Here is a 23426-nt window from a genome sequence, read left to right on the forward strand (position 1 = left end):
AGCAACCAGATAATTTATTGTCCATGTCAGGACACTTCTAAGACGGAAAAAGAGGCATTCTGACATAGTGATCCTAGAGCAATACTTATAAACTGGGGCTGACCCAAGTAAAATGAGAGTTCTTCCTACCTCTTACATCTACAATGCTGTAAGAACCTGCATGTCATGTATGGCCTTGTCCTTACCAGACTGCGTCAGTAGCAACTAATCACACTAAATAGAAACGGACTGGTTACTGTGAACATGTAACATTCAAAATCACCCTCCAGGATGCTACACCAATGTCAAACTGTCAAGGCTCTTTTTAGCCAGTGCTCGATTTCCGTATTTGTCTCTTGTCATAAACTACACAATGAGTAGCATAGAAGGCTACACTGCACTGGAGGCTGGCTTGAGAATTCTAACTATGCAAAAAACAGTCAATATTCCTTGTTAGTGGGGCTCACAATGGAGAGAAGAGCCACAGGAGTGGGATTCCAAGCTCTATGGAATGAAGAGGAGACTAGAGGGTAGTACGAGGCTTTCAGCATGCCAAGGATTGAGACAATGCCAGCGAAATGGGATGAGCAGGTGTTCTGGAAGCCACAAATGGAAAAATCTAGAATGTCATAGCGAGGAAAGCTACTTGTTGGAAGCACAGGTGTTTAGCAGATATAGGATCTACACAAAGTACCCTCTTCTCAACATCTATGTTTCTTTTCCCAAAGACACTCTCATAAGTGATCCTTTGCTTTATCAAATCATCCCCTTGAAGAGTTTTGTCTCTAGCTGTGCAGTCTTTGTTTTCAAATTATAATTTTAATATGGTTTTATTCTACTTAGATCTATCATTTGAACACCTGTAAGTTTCCTTGGGATGTTCTTTAATGCAAGTAAAATAACATACATCCCCCTCTTTCCTGAATCTCCCAGAATGGAAAATTATGTCAAGATTCATGAGCTGGTGCCCAGAAGACTAATACTGTTAGAGGTCGCATCTTCTGCTTTACCTCGGGCCTCGGGCAGTTCAGCAAGGCTCACCAGGAAAGCTCTGACTCGGGTCCCCGTTACCTCACACTGTAAGCTCAGTGACCTGCCCTTTTTTACACAAGGCTAGGTGTGGGGACAGGACAGCATGTTACACCCCCCCTCCCCTGTAACCCAACCCACAGACCTCCCTCCTCTCTGTCCACTGTGAGTGGGGACAACTTCCAGCAGAGTCATGCCACCTTGACAGAAGACAGTACTGGATCTGGAGGGTGCTTCTGGGTCAGGGTCACTTAAGGCCCTTCTAAAATGGAGCAAGGTCCGGGGGTGCCCATGCAGACCTGGAGACCAGAAGAGAAGCACATGAAGTCTAGGATCAGACAGGAGGGGAGCAGGGCTAAGAACAGAGAGACAAAGTAAAGAAATGGTTTCTAGGAATGTATCCTGAAAGGTATCACGTGCCATTTTCTGAATTCTCAAACAGTTGTATCTCTTCCTGATAGGAGTTCAGCAGCTCTGTCACCAATTCTAAAATAGCAACTTTCTGTCCTTGTATTTTGTAGGATAAGGAGCATCTGGGAGCATGCACTGTGGCACGAAGGTTATGACATCTCTTGGGAGCTCATATTCAGGTGCTTGGGATTGAGTTCACCTCTGCTCTCAATCCACACTATGGGGTTATATTTTCATATCTCAGTCTCTCTCTCTCAGACTCTTTCAAATAGGTATTAAGAAAAAAACTTTAAATAAGTACTAGGGACATGTGAAGCAACAAGACAGGCACACTAGTGAGGGGACTTTGTAACGGGTACCACTCAATGCTATCTGTAAAGTAGCTTCCATTTGTATTCCTGGTAGAAACTGTAGCATGGTAGGAGACAGTCTTAGGGACATGGCAGCTGCTGAACAGAGAGACCAGTCAGGATGTTGTGATAGATAGGACAACTGCAACAGGCATCACCTTCCCTGCTATACTTTATCCTACGTTGCTGAAGGGCCTTATGGGACTCTGGTTTATGCCTCAAAGCAAAAAAGCTCTTTAGTAACACAGAAGCATTTTGTATAAGGCTCTGATGTTTACACAGTACATGGCTGAGTTCCCAGAGTCAAGATCCAGCCCCTGACAGGTTCTCTAAGACTCAGTCACCCCTATCTCCTGCCATCTGGAGTTGGCACGCAAAGCTGCAGAGCACACTGCTACCCCAAGTTCCACCAGTAGCTCTCAACCTTGGAAGTGTCTTGGACTTCCCTGATGATTTTCCTGCTGGGAACTAGTGTCTGCTCCCTTGTTGGTGGGTGGGCCAGCTCACCCTCCAGATTCTCACCCCTTCCTGCCTCTTCTCCCTGATCCAATAGGCAATCTTCGGGAAATGCAAATGACAGTCCTCAAAACTCACCACACAACCAAAGGAATAAGGGCACGAAGCACAATGGACTAGATCTGCTTTTGGATCATATTCCATGTGTGCTGCTTTATAAGGCAAGTGCTCGACTCAGGAGCTCTGTAAAAGTACATTGTAGCTATCTCTTCCTTCTTACCTTACTCTTTGATTCTTCTCTTCTCTTTTTTTCTATCTTTTCTTCCCTCCTTCCCTCTCTCATTAAAGTATGGTTGACTAATAAAACGTACATATTTACATTCAGTTTTGCTATTTCCAAAGGGATAGATCTTATCATTTTTATTACTACAAAATACACTGCAACTATACCAGTTTAGTTGGTCAGTTTCCTATGCATGTACACTTGGGTTGTTTCCACAAGGAAGGTTTGCACATGATACAGTGGTTAAACCATGGCTCGGGATGCTGGCATCTCAGAGTGTTGGAGTTCCTGGTTTCAGCCTGGCCCAAATCTGGTTATCTGGTTTTATTGTGTGCCCTCTCTCTCTTTCTCGCTCGCTCTCTCTCCCTGTGTTACTTCACCTTTCAACTAAAGAACTCTTTTAAAAACTGAAGAAATAGTGTTGCCTTATGTCCAAATCTGAGTGTCTCTCTAAGATTGGTGTTGAGAAGTGCAATTCCTGGGTTCGGAATACATGATCTAGAGTCTTGCCAGGTAATGTCAAATTCCTCTGCATTGCAGTTGTACTAATTTGATTTCCTGCCAGCAAGAAATATCAAGAGTTTTGTCCTCATGTCATTGGAAACCAAGTATGTAGTCAAAGTTGAAATTTTTGTTTGGCCAATCTAACAAGGGAGAAACTGTAGTTTGAATTTGCATTCTTATTATCACAAGAGATGTTGATCACTTCTTTAAATACATCCTCGAGCTTCCGATGTACATATTTACATTGTCATTACTTGGAGGAACTTCTACATGATTGTTTCGTCCTTTTAAGACAGGATCTGACAACATTCAGTTGGCAATGCCTTGTGAATGGACAGTGTGGTTTGCAGTGTGTCCTGTGTTTCATGACTGTATACCTGGGTGCTAGAATCTGTCTCAGCTGAAAACTTCTGCCTTTTTGGTTTGTTTTCTTTCTATAGAATCTCTGGATAGACAATGCCTTTCTGTCTTGTTCAAGACAAGTGTGTTTACAGAAGAACGTTCCTTTATAGGACAAAAATAGTGAAACTAGCAAAAGACCTGATTGAGTATTGTGAACAAGAAAAAATTCAAATAGGTCAAATAAAATAAGGAAAAGTACTGAATCTCATTAGGAATTAGGAAAATTCAGCTTGAAACCCAAGCGATATTTAAATATCCAACCACCCACTTGGCAAACATTTACAAGTCTGGCAAGAGCACAGGCTAGAGTAGAAATAATAGGAATAATACAAATACTAAAAGAAAAAAACTGCTAGGGAATTTATAAAAACTGGAAAGTGCTTAGGAAAATTAGTTGACATTATCAAATCAAATGGAATATGCATATATCATCTGACCCAATAGTTTCTCAGGCTGTATCCCATCCTTCAGAAATATGAGAACATAACCAAAAGCTCATGTACTAGCCTGGGAAAATACATTATGGTCGATTCAGTGGATCATGGCAGATGTCTAATGGCAAGCAGAGAGGCCCTGATTTCTAACACTAGCCAATTTCCACGGTGTAAATACTCACATCATGGCCAATTTCAAGCACCCAACATGGCCTCCATTAGCTCACAAATCTGCAAATATTTAGCAATCAGTCATCATGTGTCTGTACAAGTTGGCTCCAGCAATCATTGTGTTTCTCTGCTCTACTACCACAGAGCCAACAGAATGACTAAACTAAGGCTGGAAATAACAGCATAAATGTATCTCACAAAATGAATGCCAAACAAAGTAAAACACGTAACACACTGAGCATTAGTCCATTATACAGAGTTCAAAACAGACAAAAGTAGGCCACAGTGTTTGGGTTTGGGCATTTAGGTAATAAACATACTGACGGACAGGGGATGGGCCAGCACTGTGGCACAGTGTGTTAAGCCAATGCCAGCAAAGGCGGCTTCAATATCCTGGTGCCAGTTCCAGTCCTGTCTACTCCATTTCTGATCCAGCTCCCTGTAATACACCTGGGAAGGCAGCAAAAGTTAGCCCAAGTGCTTGGGCCACTGCCACCCTTGTGAGAGACATGGATGGAGTTCCTCACTCTTGGTTTCAGCATGGCCCAGCCCCAACTGTTGAAGCCATTTGGGGAAGTGAATCAAATGTTCCAAAATAAAGTTGTAAAATTTTCATTAGTTTCCAGGGCAAACTGGAGGGAAAATCTATATCTTTCTGCTCCTTTCTCTGTCATTCTTTAGAACAAATCTCTTTTAAAAGGCAGACTAGGGAATAACGTGTTCTAAAAGCGAGCATATTGGCTATCTCTAATGGGACTGATGGGGATTCCAAGTGGACAAGGGCATGCAGTGGACTTTCTGAGTACAAGCAATGTTCCTTTTTTTCTAACAGATTTATTTTAAATGTGGAGTCACAGAGGGAGAAAGAGACAGAGACACACAGACAGAGACAGATCTTTTCATGTGTTGGTTCACTCCCCACATGATCTAACACCCGGGCTGGGCCAGGCAAAGCCAAGAGCTTCATCTATGTCTCCTTCATGGGTGTAATGGCCTGAGTGCTTGTACTACCTTCTGCTGCTTTTCCAGGTGCATTATCAGAACTGGATCAGAAATGGAGCAGCCAGGGCTTAAACTGATACTTACATGAGATGATGTCATTAAGGAAAATGGCTTAACTTGCTAAACCCCTATGTTTTCTTTATTTGTTTTTTGTTGAACCAAACACAGATACTACATATTTTTTGTGTATAGTGTCAAATCAGTGGTGTGCCGGATTCTGTAGGTCCTGTCTCACATAGACCTGACAGTACACTGTGCATATTTCTTTCCAACATAGCATACGCCTATTCTTTATTGAAATCAGCCACATGGAAATATTTATACTCCAGAAATGGGCATAAACCAAACATACGAACTCATTTAAATAATCTAGAATATGGGTTTAACACAATGCCACAGGTTACATTTAACAACGTATTTTTAAAATGTGATGTACAGGGCCTGGCGTGGTAGCCTAATGGCTAGGATCCTCGCCTTGCACATGCCAGGATTTCATATGGCCACCAGTTCTAATCCCGGTGGCACCACCTCCCATCCAGCTCCCTGCTTGTGGCCTGGGAAAGGAGTCAAGGGCGGCCCAAGGCATTGGGACCCTGTACCCACATGGGAGACCTGAAGAAGCTCTGGGCTCCTAGCTTTGAATTGGCTCAGCTCTGGCTGTTGCGGCCACTTGGGGAGTGAATCAATGAATGGAAGATCTTCTTCTCTGTCTCTCTTCCTGTCAGTCTCTTCTCCTCAGCCAATTTTCCTGTCATAACTTGTGAAGCAGATGAAAAAACACACTTTTTTTTTTTTACCTACATATTATGTGAGTTGTTGCTCTGAAACAACTCACTTTTATGATCTAGGACAGAGAGATACATTACCTTTGTTCATTTCAGCTTTGCTGATGGAAAATAATTTACAAACCTTACTTGATATATTAGAATGAGCTGGAAGATGTCAAAATATAGCGTTTGGGCCTGGCATGGTGACCTAGTGCCAGGATCTCATATGGGTGCTGGTTCATGTCCCAGCAGCCCTGCTTCCCATCCAGCTCCCTGCTTGTGGCTTGGGAAAGCAGTCAAGGACAGCCTAAAGCCTTGGGGCCCTGTACCCACGTTGGAGACCCAGAATAAGCTCCTGGCTCCTGGCTCCAAATTGGCTCAATTCCAGCTATTGCGGCTGCATGGGGAATGAATCAGCAGATGGAAAATCTTCCACTTTGTCTCTCCTCCCCTCTCTCTATATATGTGACTTTCCAATAAAAAAGAAATATATATTTTTAAAATATGGCATTTAAAATTTTCATTAGCTTTTCAGGGACATGGAGATTTGGGGCATGAGAATGGCTTTTTCAGATAGTGCCTTATCTTTCTAATATCGAGGATTTCAAACTCTCACCATTAGGGGTTTCTCAGCAGAAACATTTCCCTGCTAGGACAGGAATCTATGTTTTAAAATGATATTAAACATGAGGCACAATTATCATTTCAACTAAAATATGAATCTGAAAATGATGGATTTGTTTATATGTTATTATCCTTATAAATTATCCCATAATGTGAAAATCTAACTTCAACAGAAAATATTGCTCTCATGTGAGAAAGGGTGAGGAACAGAAATTGTCCTTTACTTTTCAAAAAATATTTATTTAGTAGCAAAGAGGGAAGTGTTGTTGGGAGCAGATCTCCTCCTCACTGATTCACTTCCCCCAAATGGCTACATTAGCTAGGGCTGAGAAAAGTCAAAGTTAGGAGCCAAAACTTCATCCAGATTTTCCATGTTGGTGACAGGGATTAAAAGGACTTGCAGCATCACTGCTGCATCCCATGGTCTGCATTGGCAGGAAACTGGAGTCAGAACCAGGGATAGGTGTTCAACCCAGGCATTCTGATACAGGACATAGGCATCTTACCAGCTGCGCCAAATGACCCTCCCCTTTCCACTGGTTTTCAAAGTGAGTTGTTGACCTTAAGTTGACCTTGAGGGAAGGAAGAAACTTACATACAGTAAACCTTCTTTATGGTTGTTGACAAATAGAACACTAAACCGAGCTTAGATCTGATATGTAAGAACACACTGTCTGGATTGGGGTCGGGGAGCAGTTTATGAACCTCTTAGGCTGTCACCTTCTTTCCTGTCCTATCAGCCTGGTAACCCCCTCTCACTGTATGGCTTGGCCTTACCCTTTTGAGTTCCTGAATCTTTCTGACATTGGTGAACATACTTTGTTTCATCCTGTTTGTATCATTAAGTAGCACAGAACATACATCTATCACTTCATTTGCTATTTATGTCACCAAAGGCAGTCCTACCACAAGATATCAAAAACATGACAATCATTTATTTCCTGAAAGTATGGTTTGCTCTTGAGTTTTGTCCCCAAGCTCTGTCAGAACCAAACCTAAGCCATTATTTTTGTGTTGTTATTGTTTTGTTTATTTAAGATGTATTTATTTTTATTGGACAGGCAGATTTACAGAGAGAAAGGTCTTTATCTGCTGGTTCACTCCCCAAGTGGCTGCAATAGCTGGAGTTGAGCCGATTAGGAGCCAGGAGCTTTTTCTGGTTCTCTCACGTGGGTACAGGGTCCCAAGGCTTTGGGCCATCTTCTATTGCTTTCCCAGGCCATAGGCAGGGAACTAGATAGGAAGTGGAGCAGGCAGGGCATGAACAAGTGCCCATATGGAGTCCTGTCATGTGCAAGGCAAGGATTTAGCCACTGAACCATCATGTCAGGCCCCAAACCTGAGTCATATTAATAAGGGGAACTATCTGCTTTAATTAAGTGCTCTTTTCTGGAAGTCTCCATTATGCGTTTCTACAAAACTATGGCTAGATATGACTCCTAATGATTAGCAACATGCAACTTGCAATAAGCGGATCTTTCTACTAAGTTATTTCCATCACAACTGTGGCATACAATTGCATGAAGGTGGGCTTAAATGAAACTGCAAGCATTGTTGTTTCAGACTTAGTTCTATTTTTCCAAATAATAAGAGCTATTTCAGAACTGTGTTCAAAGCTTATCATAACTGTTGATGGAGCTCTTCAAAACATCAAAGCAACGACCCTACAAAAACTTTCTGGATGGGTGGTCAGTGTGGTACAACAAGTTAAGATGCTACTGGAGAAGCCAGTATCTCATTTGAGTGTTAGTTTGAGTGCCAACTGCTCCACTTCCAATCTAGCTACACACTAATGCACCTGGAAAAGCAGAAGATGGCCCAATTATCTGGGCTCCTGTCATCTATGTGGGAGACTCAGATGGAGTTCCTAGTCTTGTTCTGCCCAGCCCTGGGCATTGTGGTCATTTGGGGGAGTGGTCTGGCAAAGGGAATATCTCTTTCTCTTGAACTCAGTCCCTCAAACATTTTTTTTAAAAGATGGTAAATGAGTTCACGGAAAAATTAAGTTTAAGGATAAGTTTATATTCATACAAAAATATTGAAATCCATGAGTGAAGAAGTCTTCAAGAAGCTCAATACAGAAAAACGCATAGTTTAAGAAACAAAAAACAGCTAAGCATGAATGTCATCATTTTTACACCAAAAAATCCTTTAATCCTTTTTTGCCACAAAGTTTTTGAAGTTCTTTCACTTCATCCAAATCCAGTCCTTCATGTCAACCTTTATAATCACAATGTCTCCCTTTGCCGAGAGGTATGTTGTAGAAAAACACTGGTTTATAGCTACTGGGGATAAGAGGAAGACAAGGCTCTTTCTTACCCTTCCAGGCACTGAAAACACACATCCAAGCCCTGCATAGCACCCCTTGGAGGAATACAAAGAATTATATTGAAGCAATTGCAATAGTGGAATAGTCCTGAACTCAAATATTGTTGGAATCTCACAATACAAGGTAGAATCGGGCAAAGGACTTGCAAATCTCCTGCTTCTAGCCCTGGGAAGCATAACTGGATGGCACAAGTCAGCTTTTCATCACTTAACACAACATCTAAGAGTAGCTGCTTCTGATTGGAGGCAGTTGACTTTGGCTTGGGTTTTGGGAGACTCACAGTCTAAGTCCCGGAGGGTGCCTTGGCTTAGCAACTGGTGAAGCCAGAGAATGACAATGATATGGAGAGCCAGTTACATGGTGAGTGAGGAAACAGAGTGGGTAACAGGGCCTCATGCAGCTCACAAGACCAGCCCTCTCACTGAAACAACCTTCCAGGAATATGCCTTAGTGACATAAGGATCCATCACTGATCTCCTGAGCTCCTGATTGAATTCAGTTCTCATCCCATTGGACAGCATTCCAAACAGGAGTCAACCTCACTCCTTGCTGATATTTCATCAACTAAGTGTATGTAATAGTCTAAACTCTTTGCTGCCATGTTCACAGCATGTCACCAGGAGTAGATTCCAGCTTAAGAAAACCTTTGTTTCACTCCATCAGTGAAGTCACTGCCAATGGCAACTGAAATGCTACAAAATGGATTTAATAGTAAGACCTACTCAGTGTTACACCTTGAACCATGGGCAGCAGAGTGGATATTGCACTAACAAGTTAAGAACCAAAGTTCATCCTATGGCACATCTCCAACCAGGTACATTGTCAGTGAGTACGACTGTTTTGAAAGGAACCCCTTTTTATGAGTGTTGGCCTCCACACAATAGGCTTAAAATATTCAGAAACCATGTTGTGAACAGATGTACTGTCACCCAGGCTTTGTGGCTCCATTACAGAGCACTGATTGAGTAGATTTAGCATCATTCTTAGAATCCTCAGATTATCAGGATGATAAATGAACACTGGCTCAACTTAGAGTCGCCAGCTGCAGTAATCCCTAGCAAGAGTCAGACAATCTTTTGAAGCATTTGAGCCACTGACTTTTCAGGCTTTGGTTGTGAAAATCCTGGCTCGCACGCCTTGCCTTCCAACACAGGGCTGACCGTTTACATTTGGTGCATCCGCCTTCATCAGGGAGCTTAGCTGGATCTTCTGGGTAAGCTGCTGCAGCTTCTCCATCAGGACCCACTCCTCATCTTGCCCTCATGCTATGGAGATAGCTTCCCTTCTTAAACCTCCTGAACTTCTGACTAACGTTTGCTAGTTTCACACCACTTTTCTGTACCTTCCTCACCTCTCTCAGCGCTTAGAGAATTAAGGAGAAGTGGGGCCTAGCTCTGGATTGGGCTTTGGTGTGAGGGCATGTTGTGGCTGGTTTGGTTGTCTATCCAGGCACGACAACTTTCTCCATGTCAGCAATGAAGTCATGTTACTATCTTATCATCTGTGTGTCCCTAGTGTGCCATTTCTAATTTTCTTCAACAACTTTTTTTCTTTGCATCCATAACTTGGCTAACTGCTTATCTCATTTACAACATGCCTCCTCACTAAGTAAAATGATCTCTAACTTTATTTATTTATTTGATCTCTAACTTTAATAAATTCTTATTTAGGATTGTATCTAAGGGCCAGTTTGAATACCTGTAACTCTGCTTCTAATTCAATTCCCAAATAAAGTACCTAGGAAACAACAAATGATAGCTCATAGAAGACCAGAATAGAATTCCTGCTCCTGATTTCAGCCTGGCCCAGACCTAGCTGTTGTGGCCATTTGGGGAGTGAGCCAATGGATGGAAGATTGATCTCTGTCTCTTTCTCTCTGCCTTTCAAATAAACAGATTTTTAAAGTAAGAAAGAACTCTCATTGATTGACTCACTCCCCCAAGGCCACAACAGCTAGGCAAGATCATAACTAGGAGCCAGAACCTCAATGCCACATGGGCGGAAATGACTCAAGTATTCAATCCACCATCCACTCTCTTCCAGGGTACATATCAGCAGGAAGCTAGATGGGAAGTAAAAGAGCTGGGGCCCAAACCAGACAGTACAACATAGGATGCAGGTGTCTCAAGCGACACCTTATCTGCTATAGCAAATGCCCACCCCAATTCTAGCATATATATATATAATTCTAGCATATATGATGTATATACAATAGAACAGCAACTTTTTTCACTTTTTATTGGAAAGTCAGATATACAGAGAGAAGGAGGGACAGAGAAGCAGATCTTCTATCAGCTGGCTCACTCCCCAAGTGACCTCAATGACTGGAGCTGAACCAATCTGAAGCCAGAAACCAGAAGCTTCTTCCTGGTATCCCATGCTGGCATGGGGTCCCAAGGCTTTGAGCTGTCCTTGACTGCTTTCCCAGGCCACAGGCAGGGAGCTGGATGGGAAGCACAGCAGCTGAGATTAGAACTGGTGGTCTAGATCCTGGCGCATGCAAGGTGAGGACTTTAGCCGCTAGGCTACTGCACTGGGCCCCAATTCTAGCTTTTTACTTCAAGTGAGAGACATGGAACTTGTCTTCCACTGGGACACTTAGAGACCATTGTTAGGCTATATGTTAGTTTAATTCTGTAATTTTTTGTGTCTTAGAGAGTAGGGTAACTTAAAAAGAAGAAAAAGAGGGATCCTTATCAGTGCATCTACTACAGAATTCCTGGTAGTGTTTGGATAATTTTTTAAATATATTTTTATTTTGAATTTTGAATTATGTGGTACAATTTCATATAGGCTTGGATTTCCGCCAAACTCCCACCCACTGACAGATTTTCCTCATTTTACTACAATGGTGTAGTCCTTCATAAAGAATCATAATTTTATCAGTCTCTTATTTAAGTGTACTCTGACATTGCTGGTACAATGTCAGACAGTTTAGCATTCCATTGCCTACACATGTCCAACAGTTTCATTGGGAATCCATCTTTCATCTGGAAGCAGGGATGATGTTCCATTATACCCCCATATATGTATATGATAGGCCTCAGAAATCCATCACTACATTTTCATAATTTAGAAGCCATGAAACAAGGTCAGCAACTGGTATGAGTTAGAACAGCCACAACAACAACAACAAATCACAGCACCATGAAAAGACATGCCACTGAGTAACCAACATATGAGTGACAAAAAGGAAACACATAAGTCTCTTGGGAAAAATGATGCCACCATGTAATTTCGACAACAGAGATTATTTGGAATAAACAAAACTGAAATAAAAAACATGAAAACACATGGGATACAGCCAAAACAAACAAAAAACAGTATGGATCGGATTATTGAAGTTACACTTTCCCTGCTGGTTTCCTTATATAAGAAAGAACATATGGTATTTGCTTTTCTGTGATTGAGTCATTTCACTGAGCATAAGGGTCTCTAGTTGGGACCACCTAGTTGTAAATAGTACAATTTCATTCTTGTTAATAGCTGAATAATATTCCATGGAGTAGATGTACCACAGTTTCTTTAGCCACTCTTCTTTGGACACACATCTGGATTGCTTCTATGTCTTTGCTAGTGTGGATTTTGCTCCTGCAAATATAGGATTACAGATCCCCTTCTCATATGCAGATTTCATTTCTATTGGGTATATTCCTAGGAGCGGGATAGCTGGGTCATATGGCAAATTTATTTGTAATTCTCCAACTACTCTCCATACTGATTTTCTCAGTTATATCCCAAATATTGCAAAGGACACACTTACACTAAAAAAAAAAAAAAAAAGCAAGAGTCATCGGTTACTTGAAATTCCAATCTAAGCAGGTGTCTTGTATTTTATCTGACACCCTGAGTACAATTTGTATAGATATTGCTTTAAAATTCTTTCAGGAAGAGAGCAGGGGCTGGCATTGTGGCACAGCTGATTAACCTGCCATTGCAGTGCCAGTATCCCACCCTGTAGTGCTGGTTTAGGTTCAGGCCACTCTGTTTCCAATCCAGTTCTCTGCCAACAGACCTGCAAAACAACAGCTGGCAGCCTGACTGCCTGGGCCCCTGCCATCCATGTGAGAGACAGGGAAGGAGTTGCTGACTGTGGCTTCGACTTGGTCCATTCCAGGCTGGTACAGCCATTTGGGCACTGAAGCAGCAGCTAGGGGATTTCTCTGTCACTCTTTCAAACAAAGAAATGGATCTTTGAAAAGTAAAAAGAAAGGAAGAAAGCTTTGGTGGATTTGCTCTTAAAGAATATGGAAAGGGCTCGGCGGCGTGGCCTAGTGGCTAAGGTCCTCGCCTTGATCCCATATGGCCGCTGGTTCTAATCCCGGCAGCTCCACTTCCTCTCTATCTCTCCTCCTCTCAGTATGTCTGACTTTGTAATAAAAATAAAAGTAAATCTTTAAAAAAAAAAAGATGGAAAATAAACAAGCAGTGTTTCTCCAGAGCCACATTCAAAAGCATCTTAGTGGCATCTGTGTTCTGCAGGTGGCTCTTGCAGTGTGTATACCAGGAGGTGGCAGGGTGCCCTGGAGTCAGCCAGTCAAATCCCCATCAGAGGCCTCAGAACTGCCAGCCAGGGCTTCCCATTTTTCTGCCATTAGAATCACTCGAGGGATCTTTCAACCTTTCTACTGCCCGAGTCATACCCAGACCAAAGAAATGAAAAGCATGAAGGCACACAGATGATTTCAGTGTGCGCCAAGGCAGAGGACCACCGACCCAGGCTTCAGAGAGGACTCACAGTCAAGTTGGAGGTGGCAGAACGCCCTCCTCTTGTCCCTCCCTCTCTAGATGAACAACTACCAGAAACAAGCAAATGACACCCAAGTGGGAATAGCTAGCAGGCAGGCTGCCTTGCTGGCTCCCCCACCACAGGGAGGTGGGTCTGCATGTCAACTTTACCTTGAGTGACCATGTGCCTGGCAGGTGCCAGAGTTACTGTGGAAGCAGAAGAGGAGGCTGCCCCTGTTTGCTACCATATCAGGAAGGCACAAAACACTTGGCAGAGTGGAGTTGGAGTTCTGATGTGTGCAGTCCTGTTCATGCTCCCAGTACAAAGGTGAATCCCCATGAAGAAGCCAGAGGGAGGGATGGGGAGGATGTGGGCCAGAGGGTTTCTGAGGTCACAGTGTGGAGACAGAACACAGCCCCACTGGAGCCAGGTCCTGATCCGTGGCTTTCTATTCCTGTTCATCAGTCTCATGTGGGAGTAGAACCTACTGGGAGCCTCAAGTTAACTAGAAGGCTCCAGGGATGGTGGGAGGGGGTAGTACCTACTCATCTCTCTGCCTGCAGCCCATACAACCTTTGCTTCAGTGAGTCCTTAGGCCACCAAAGTCCCCAGCATTCTGCCAGGCACTCAGCATCACACAGAAAAACATCTAGAGATTTTTCCTAGGAAACATCTAGTTATTTCTGATGACTTGACGTGGCCTATGGTACACTGACACTGCTATGAAGACCATCAGTAGGAAGGCATGGCTGTAACTGAAGAGAGGGTGACCATTCTGGAGGTGGGGTGGCCTGGGGCAAGGTCCCAGCAGGCTACTGGACTCCTGCTCCCCATGGAGGGAGGGGCCTCTAGCCATCTCCCAGGTGCTGTGGTAGTTCTTGCCCAGTAGGCTGGAATGCTTGGTTCTGACCAAGATCTCTTCATGAAATCAATGTCTAGGGGGAGAGCAGAGCTTGGACAAAGAAAACAGGAACTAGAACTGAGTCAGCCATATCTACCAGCCCAGACTGAGAGAAGCAGTATCCAGAGTGGTCTTAGGGCATCCAGCGTCTATCCAGGACCTGGGACGGGGTGAAGGGCCTATCAGTAAAGTTGTTTTCTTCAACAACTTAGTGATTCAACAACTGGATCATTCATCCATGTACTGAGCTGCCACTGGTGAAGTGTTTCTCAAAGTTAATTGTGCATACGAAACACTTGGGCTGTTCGCTTGCAGCTCTTGCTGAAGGAGGTGCAGGTGGGCCCTGATGGCCAATATTTGTAGCAAGCCAGCTCCAGAGACTTCACGTTCCAAGCCCTTGCATGTAGTGGATAAAAATGCCTTGCACATGTGCTATTGATACTCAATCATTACTTTGATGCCATGGGATGAACAGAATACAAGCTATTTTTTAAGGCTTTTTGCACTGTCTTTTCTCAGTCATCTCCACTCACTAGTCTCCTGGGTTCCATGAAAAGGACCCAGATTGACCAAGAGTTTGAGAAACATTTTTCTAGTAGTCTGAAACTCCACATTTTCTGGAGTGCCTTAACCAAAACACACTACTTTCTGTATTTTCAAAGGTTTTGAGTCTCAGTTAAAAGTTAATTATAAACAGGGATCTCGGTTTTACAAGGAAATGGAGTCTTTAGGGGAACAGTTTGTATAGGTGTATGTTTCTAACTTGGGACATCCCTTGCTGACCAATACATTGGCCATAATAGTGGAGAACCCGACTCTCCAGCTTTTGTATCCTTCCTACTCACTCTTTGTTGTTTAGGTTTGTAATAGAACAGCCAGGGCTAAGGGGAAGCAAGAGCATGCTGCTGCCCATCTTCCTAGCAAGTCAGATCTGAGTGTGTGGATCTATGAGAGGCTGCCTTGGAGAGCAGCACAGGCTAACTCACAACCCCTTCAGCTTCAACATCACCCTGTTTCCCATGGGGAAACCAGGACCGCACATATTTGTGTTGGGGGCATTGGGGCAGCTTGCTTGAACTTAACCACGTTCAATGTCTGCAACATGAACGTTTCTTTATGGTTGTGATAGAGGCCCAGGGATCACCACAAAACTAGAGGGTAGATGTCCCCAGAAAAATGGCAGTGGAGCCCGGGTCAATGGCCTGTGATGCTGGCATTTCATATCTGAGTGCCAGTTTGAGTCCCACCTGCTCTTGTTTCCTATCTACCTCCAAACCAATGTACCCAGAAAGGCAGAAGATGGCTGAAGTGCTTGGACCCATAAAACCACATAGGAGATCTGGAAGTGGCTCCTGGCTTTAGTCTAACTAACCCAGCCAGCTGTTGTTGCCATTTGGGAAGTAAACCAGCGGATGAAAGTTCTGCTTCTCTCTTACTGCTTTGTAAATAAATATTGTAAAAGGGTGGGGTGGGGATAAAGGCAGGGAGGAGTCACAGAGGTTCTCAGTGAAAGAGGTGGCCCTTGGGTCCTACCTTACAGGTGCAGGACGATTCCGGAACCAGCCCTGCCCAGCTCTCCTGCTACCGCTGTACAATGGCTCCTGGGTCCTCAGCAGGGATTCCTCTTTCTGAAGAGCAGCTGTGACGGAGTTGTGCGCCAAAGACAGCCAAGGATGGGCCTGTCTCACTCCCACTTCATCTGTGGCTGCCTCCACCCTCTTTAGCCAGCTGCCTCTTCCCTACAGGGTGTCTGGTGCCCAGTGGAGCTTCCTGTTAGTGGTGGTAGGTGCTGCAACGTCCGTGAGCGAACTCCTACTCCTCATTCTGCCAGTTACCTCTGCTCCTTGGAGGGGTAGAATTGAAAGCTTAATTCAGAGTTGCATTCAGCTGGAGGTAGTTAGTTGGCCTTGGCTGCCAATCCCCTCATGATTAGCTGCCACCTGCAGCAACTGGGCTTCCCGCTTAACTCACCAGCTCCGCCATCAGCTTGGCTTCCACCCCTCTGGCGACCCTAAACGAAGTGAGATATGCCTCAGGGGTGGGGCTTCCCGTTGAAAATGCAAGTGTGTGTGTGTGTGTGTGTGTGTGTGTGTGTGTGTGTGTGTGTGTGTGTGTGTGTGTGTGTGTGTGTGTGTGTGTGTGTGTGTGTGTGTGTGTGTGTGTGTGTGTGTGTGTGTGTGTGTGTGTGTGTGTGTGTGTGTGTGTGTGTGTGTGTGTGTGTGTGTGTGTGTGTGTGTGTGTGGTGTGTGATCTAGAAGCAGCATTCTGAGACCTTTGTACTTCCTGTAGGTGCACAAACCCAACTTCAGATCTCAATCATAACCTGTAGGTTAACAAGCACTCAGGTGTTTCATATGCACACTGAAATTTGAGAAGCACTGAACTAGGCTACATAATGTATGCCTCAGTTACATCACAGGTGATTCTCTCTGGATAAGCATCTAATCTGCACTGCTTTGCCTTTTTCCTAGCATTTTCCTTTTGGCCATCAACAGACCATAAGGCTCTTTGAGTGCAAGACTTGTCACCAAGTAACAGACTTGAGTGTTCAAGACAAGCACTAAGAGGTCTAGTCAGCCACTAAGGAATCCCAAGCCCTCTCCTTCCCACCATGGTGTGAGCACCACGGGTCTTGGCTGCAGTCCAGGCACCATGAACAGACTGCCAGGGCCTTTTGATGCTGAAGTCCTCATGTTCCAAGCCTTTGCCTGCAGGTGGATGAAATATTCCTAAGACCTGTGCTGACTGCTACTCAATCATCCTACAAATGCCTTTTTGGTGAGTAAAACACACATCCATTTGAAAGCTTTTTGTACTATGTCTCTTCTCACTGGTCTCCTGGGCTCCATGGAAAGAGGGTCTCTAGCGATCTGAGATCCACACTCCCTGTAGTGACCTAACCAAAGGAAAGACATTAGATGTTTTTCAAAGTTTTTGAAAGATTTAAGTCTTTGCAAAGAGTAATATGTAAACACAAGCCTGTGTTTTACAGAGAAATAGAGTCCTTAGGGGAACTACTTATATCATGATTAAGATTGTATGTTTATGGGAGGTGATTTAGCAGGATACAGGGATGCTTAGCGGGAAGTGTGGAAGGACAGGGAAAGAGGAGGGCACCTGTGATGTCCTTACCTTTAGTCTTCTAAGTCTCCAGTTTGTGTTTGGTCGTGTCCTGGCAATAGGCTTCTTCCATCTCAACCTATGTATTTTTGCATGATAACTTGTTCAGATACAATGGCATGTAAAAGCCAAGAACTTAGGTGAACTAGGCTGGGGGTTTTATTCAACCATAAAATAGCACATAGCTCTGACATTTGCAGCAAAATAGATGGAACCGAAGCTCAGAATGTTAAGTGAAAGAAAGGCATAGAAAGACAGGATGTCAGCCTCCACGTTCTGTCTTACATGGAGGCATGTGAAAAAGAAAAGTTCATCTGAAGCTGGAATTGTGGTTACTAGAGGAAGGAAAAGGTGAAGGCCGGAGGGATTGAGGGAGGTTAGATAAGGGAAACCCAACAGAGATGGAGTAGTGAGTTCTTGCATTCCCCAGCATAGTGGGGGTGTGGGTAGTTTCCAACATAAAGGACTGGAGGAGAAAAGCTGGCAATACACATAAAGACAGGAGATGGAAAAACTGGTTGGTTGGTCCGTTTGGTTTACGCTGTACACGTATGCTGAAGTATTGCACTCATCCCTTTAAAATGTAGATATAATGTGTTAACTGAATTTTAAATAATAAAAATATTTTGAAAATAAATGAGACTTCAGATTTTCAGATTGCTCCATATACTATAAACTCCTAAGTCGCAGCTAAAATAAAAATGAACAAACCTCATCAGATCACGTTAATGCAACAAAGACAATTTTGGACTTGTGTAAAGAGTTTCTTTTATCTTGATCTTGTCCCTTTTGTTCTCTGCATATGTTTTATATGCTCATAATTAGTTACAGTACTGACTGCCTGTAATTTCCAAACATCAATATTCAGACATTAGGAATGTGATGCTTAAATATTTTATCAGAAAGCTGCACAATCAAAACTGTTTAGAGATCACTGAACTAGATTAATGATCTCTCACTGTCTTTCGTCAACAAATAGATCAGAGAAGTCCTCTCCTTGACATTATTTAAAGAGTCATGCCACCAACATTCTCCAAGCCTGAATCAGCCTTGTTAATGTTCACATTTCAGCTTGTTAATTTAGCGCCAGACTTGGAAAGAAACAGCAGGAAATGTGCTTCTCATGATGACAAGAATGTTGCCTCATGTTCTTCACTGCTCGTGGCTGGGATCCAAGACCCTCCTGAACCGTCCCCCCCAAACACAGAAAAACCTCACATACCCAAAATTCACAAGTTCAACCCAGACTTTTCTCTAGATTTCACAGGAAGCAAACACAGTACGTCCCATATGGCAACATCTTCCACCAGAGAAGGGCCTGCAGCCCAATGCTGCTCTAACAGGGAACTTGGCTGTGCCTGAGCTCAAGGGAGATTTAAAGAGCAACAGAACTTGGGGAGGGATAGAGTGGTCTTCTTGTCCAGTCCATCACTGTATAAGTAGGAAGCAGATCAAAGGTTGAAATGAGTCACCCAAGGTCACATAGCTTGGTAGTGGCCTATTCAGGATGATGACCAAGGTTCCAGACATCCCTTGGGCTTTGAGCTTATGATGTAGGGGGGGCACACCACATTGATCACAGAGCCTTCTTGTCTAAGCATTAGACAGCACTACTAAGGAACGTCTGGTATTCAGTGACCCCAGACAAGGTTTTAACAGAAATCCTCTATGACTTAGGGGGGCATTTGTGCAGGGCTCATTGTGAGACATTCCTGGCATTAGACTGCAAAGAGTGGCTTTGAATAGCCCTGCCTAGGGAGAGTAGATGGCTGGCTCAGAACTTCCACTTCCTGGAGAGCATTTTTGCGCTAGGAACAAACTTGAGGTTCCCATTCTGTGTCAGGGCCTCCAGATGCAACTAGTAGTCCTGGAACTCACTGAGGACAAGGGTATGTGTGTGTGTTGCTCACTGCTATATCCTCGGTGTGTGGCATGTAGCAGGTGTTCAGGAAATTTCTGTTAAATGAGAAGAGACCTCACTCTAGAAGCTGGAGGTCTTGTGGATGGCAAGGAGTTGAAGGCTGGAGTCCAACTCAGCAGCAAAAAGATAAAGGAACTGAAAGACATTTCAGTTGCTCCCCACTCCCCCTCACCCCCGCAATGCCTTGGCTTGCTCTGCATCCATCTTTGATCCTGGAGGCTTTCATGAAAACTCATTTTACATTCTTCCAGGCCTTCCTCTCTGCCAGGTTTCTGGGGGGCACTTTTGTCCAGTTGGATTGTGGGTGGGAGGGACCCCAGACCCTTTGGGTTTTCCTGTCTATAAGCTCAGTCTCCCTGTGCAGGAGGCAGAGGCAGCTATGTCTGCGGTTTCTGCTGATCCCCTGCGGCTGGTGTAAGGCCCGAGTGGCATTAATGATAAAGTATGTGGGTGCAAATGTGCATACACACATAATCCACAGAAGCAATGGAGGCTCACTTCCAGGATTATGTCTGAGAAAGACTGTAGCTTCCATCTGGGTGCCTGTACACTGTGTCTTCTCTCCTCCCTGGATCATTCCCACTGGGGGACACAGGCTGCCCTGGGTGAACACCTCACAGAGAACCCACATCGAATGGGAAGGAACAAGACTCTCAGTTTGCTGTGAGATGAGAACTGGTGCTGCTGAGGGCCACATGAGAGAGTTTGTAAGCAGACCCTGCCATCCTGGTCAGGTCCTAGGAGGCTGCAGCCCCTGCCCACAGCAGCTTGTACAGTGGCTGGTACATGGCACTGAGATATGACTGTCAGTCATTTCCTACCATACAGCTGCACATAGTGGTCCTAACATGTAGTGCTGGTGGATCTCACTTGTGAGCTGGGGGCTTTGACCTACAAGGATTCCTTAAGTTCTCAGATGTACCAGTCTCACCTCGTTTGCAAGGAAACTTCTTGCTGAATTAAAGGGATTCTGTTGATGAGGGTCCATGAGTTTCCAAAGGTATCCAGGGAGGCTTGGGAAGGCCAAAGTATCAGTTCAGAAAAGAGGCTGCCTAATTTGCTGGTAGAAGTTAAGAGCTTGAAGCCTGGGCTGGAGTTAATCCCAGACCCTCTCCCGAGGATGGCTATAGTCTGGCCTTGTTTCACTAGAGGCTGATGCTCATGATCTCAGCTCAGTGTGATGTCATGATTACGGGCCATGACCTCACTTTGGTTACCTTTGAGAACTGCCAGACAGTCCCCTCCACATGACCTGGGCTTCAGGGTATTCTAAATGTTTCCAAGGATTTTAGAACCTGTGGTCAGAGGAAGACTCTCCAAAGGACCCACGGTCCCCACAGCAGCAGCACCACCTGGGAGCTTGCTGGAAATGTGTAAGTGTTGGTGCCATTCCAAAGCTGCCCACAGCTAGGTTGTAGAGGGAGAAGTGAGAAAAAGCTGAGGCTGCAGCTCTGAGGGAAAGTTTGGGGTGGTCTTCATGCTGGGGCCCCTGCTTCCTCTATGGATGGGAGATGGGAGTCCTCTCTGGCATCTGTCAGCTCTGGAAGAAGAGCACACAGAGGTCAGGTAACAAGTACCTTAGGCTAGCAGGAGTGCAAAAGTCTTTGGTGGTCCTCAGGAGGGGGCCCCTGCTACAGTTTTCTGGGTGGTTAGAAGCCCACTGGCTGGGGCTCAGGATCTCAGGCAAGCAGTCCTCTGTGTTACTTGATACAGACAACGGGACCCAGCAAGAGCCCTAGGAAGAATGAGATCCTACACCTTCAAGAAAGAAACCTAAGATCAAGGCAAAAGAAAGGATGTGGGGGGGGGGATAGGAAATAAAGAGATGAGTGAGAGAAAAGGGTTAAACAAGGACCAAGGCCTGCCTTTTCCTGGCCCATGCTAAGTCTTTCTGGGACAAGTCAGCCTTAGAAGATGAGCTCATGCTCAATACAGTTCCTCTCAGGGGAAGCTGGAGGAACATAAGAGCTCACTTTCTTGAAAACAAATCAGTGGCTCTGAGGATGATCTGGGAGAGAAAAACAGATGCCAGGGGAGCCTGCATGAAAGGAATTGAATACCTGGTACACAAATGGCACTTTCCAAAGTTACTCACCAGGCCCAGAAAACAGGCTAAAAATAAACAGAAACAAAAGCCTAGCAGCGTTACCATTGTCTGTGTCTTTGCTCAAGTCCCACTGCCTTCACTGACATTTCCCCTGAGATGGAACAACTGATTGGAGCACAGAATTTGTGGGCTGGGCTGGTGACATGATAATGATGCTGTTCCCTCTGGGCTCTTTGTTACTGGACTTCAGGTGAGACCAGGATGAGCTATTACGGGAGCTCAGTTGATCTTGGATATGCAGAATGGACTCCAATGAGGGTGATGTTCCAAAATGCTAACTGGATTGAGCATGTCAAGTTGGCTTCTTACACTTAATACTTTGTCAGGGGCTTCCTACTGTATGAATCCACTTGGTTACTATAACAAAACTCCCGAGGCTATATGCTTTCTAAAGAAAAGGGGCTTACTTAACTCACAGTTTTGAAGGCTGAGAATCCAAACAGCCTGGTCCTGGTGCTGGTGAGGATCCCATGGGAGATGGAGTTCTGGTATGAGCACATGTGAGAAGAGACCACTTTATGAAACAGAAGGCCAGAGTGTGGGGAGGAGTTTGCTCACTCACAACTTACTCAGTTAAGGACTAACTCAGGTATCCAATAAGAACCACCTTAATCCCTCCAAGGAATTAGACAGCGCCTACCAGGCCACACCACCTCTTAGTATTGCCATGAAGAGGATGGAGCTTCTACCACGTGAACCTCTGCAGAACATGCTCCAACTGCATCCAAGTACAGCATCCACTAAGGCCAAACACTGCAGTTTGGAATTCAGGGACCTTCACACTTGATTTCTAGAAAGTTATCCTCCAGTAGGGGTGACTTGGCAACCAAAGGCTTGAGTACTACACAGGTTTGCACACAGAATGGCCTTTAGTGTTGATGTGAATTTGAAAGTCTGCCCACAAGAATTGCTGGCCTTGGCTTAGTTACCAAACCATTCTGAATCCATTTGAGTCATCAGAGCACCTTCCTTTGGGTCTGATGGTGAATGAAGACATGGTAGAATGCATGCAGCACGGTATGTCAAACACAACAAAGGGCCACCACGTGGTGGTAGTAGTAGTTGCTGCTACTGATGACAAAATAAAGCTCCTGTAGATCATTTCTCTCACCTTGTGGTTTGCTCATGTTCTGCAATGGAATATGCACTGATCGGGCCTGGCGTGGCAGCCTAGCAGGTAGGTCCTTACCTTGCAAGTGCCAGGATCCCATATGGGTGGCGCCAGTTCTAGTTCCTGCATCTAGCTCCCTGCTTGTGGCCTGGGAAGGCAGTCGAGGATGGCCCAATGCATTGGGACCCTGCACCTGTGTGGGACACCTGGAAGAAGATCCTGGCTCCTGGTTTCAGATTGGCACAGCTTTGGCTGCTGCAGCAGCATGGAGAGTGAATCACTGGATGGAAGATCTTCCTCTGACTCTCCTCCTCTCTGTATATCTGACTTTGTAATAAAAATAAATAACTTAAGAAACAAAATATACACTGATCTGTCTGCATACTGTATTCTCAGTTCCAAGCTCTTGCTCACACCATTCATGCTGAATTCCTTTTGTCCAAACTTTCTTCCAAGCCTAACTCAATTCTTTCATGCAACATTTGATGGTTAGATTCAAGTCAGATTTTCTTTGGTTTTCTCACGATGGATTAAAACAAAGCCCCTAAATTTTGAATTATAGCAGGTGCTCAAAATACATGGAGTGGATACAGAGAATGAATGGAAACTTATGAATGGGTTTCCTGGAAGGCACTGATGGGTACTTCCAGGGAAAAAAGATTCAGGAGTGCTGTGCATTCTGAGGGCCTCGATGTCTCATTTCATGGCTGCCCATGGACTTCAGTGAAGACAGGCCTCCTCTGGTTTCCTGTCAGTGAAATGAGACAAGGAAAGTCACAGTGAGGCCTAATGGGAT

At 44.4% G+C, this 23426-nt stretch overlaps 1 long non-coding RNA gene across 1 annotated transcript in view; it reads right to left on the reverse strand.

The window, feature by feature from the left end:
• The window catches only part of LOC131481271 (uncharacterized), a 105064-nt gene extending 83220 nt beyond the window's left edge, over positions 1 to 21844 (reverse strand). Inside the window, exon 1 of the long non-coding RNA XR_009246203.1 lies at positions 20344 to 21844. This is a non-coding gene — a long non-coding RNA (uncharacterized LOC131481271). The remainder of the gene's footprint in view (positions 1 to 20343) is intronic.
• Positions 21845 to 23426: the final 1582 nt, after the last annotated feature.

This window comes from Ochotona princeps, chromosome 10 (assembly GCF_030435755.1).
Source record: "Ochotona princeps isolate mOchPri1 chromosome 10, mOchPri1.hap1, whole genome shotgun sequence".
NCBI classification, from domain to species: Eukaryota; Metazoa; Chordata; class Mammalia; order Lagomorpha; family Ochotonidae; genus Ochotona; species Ochotona princeps.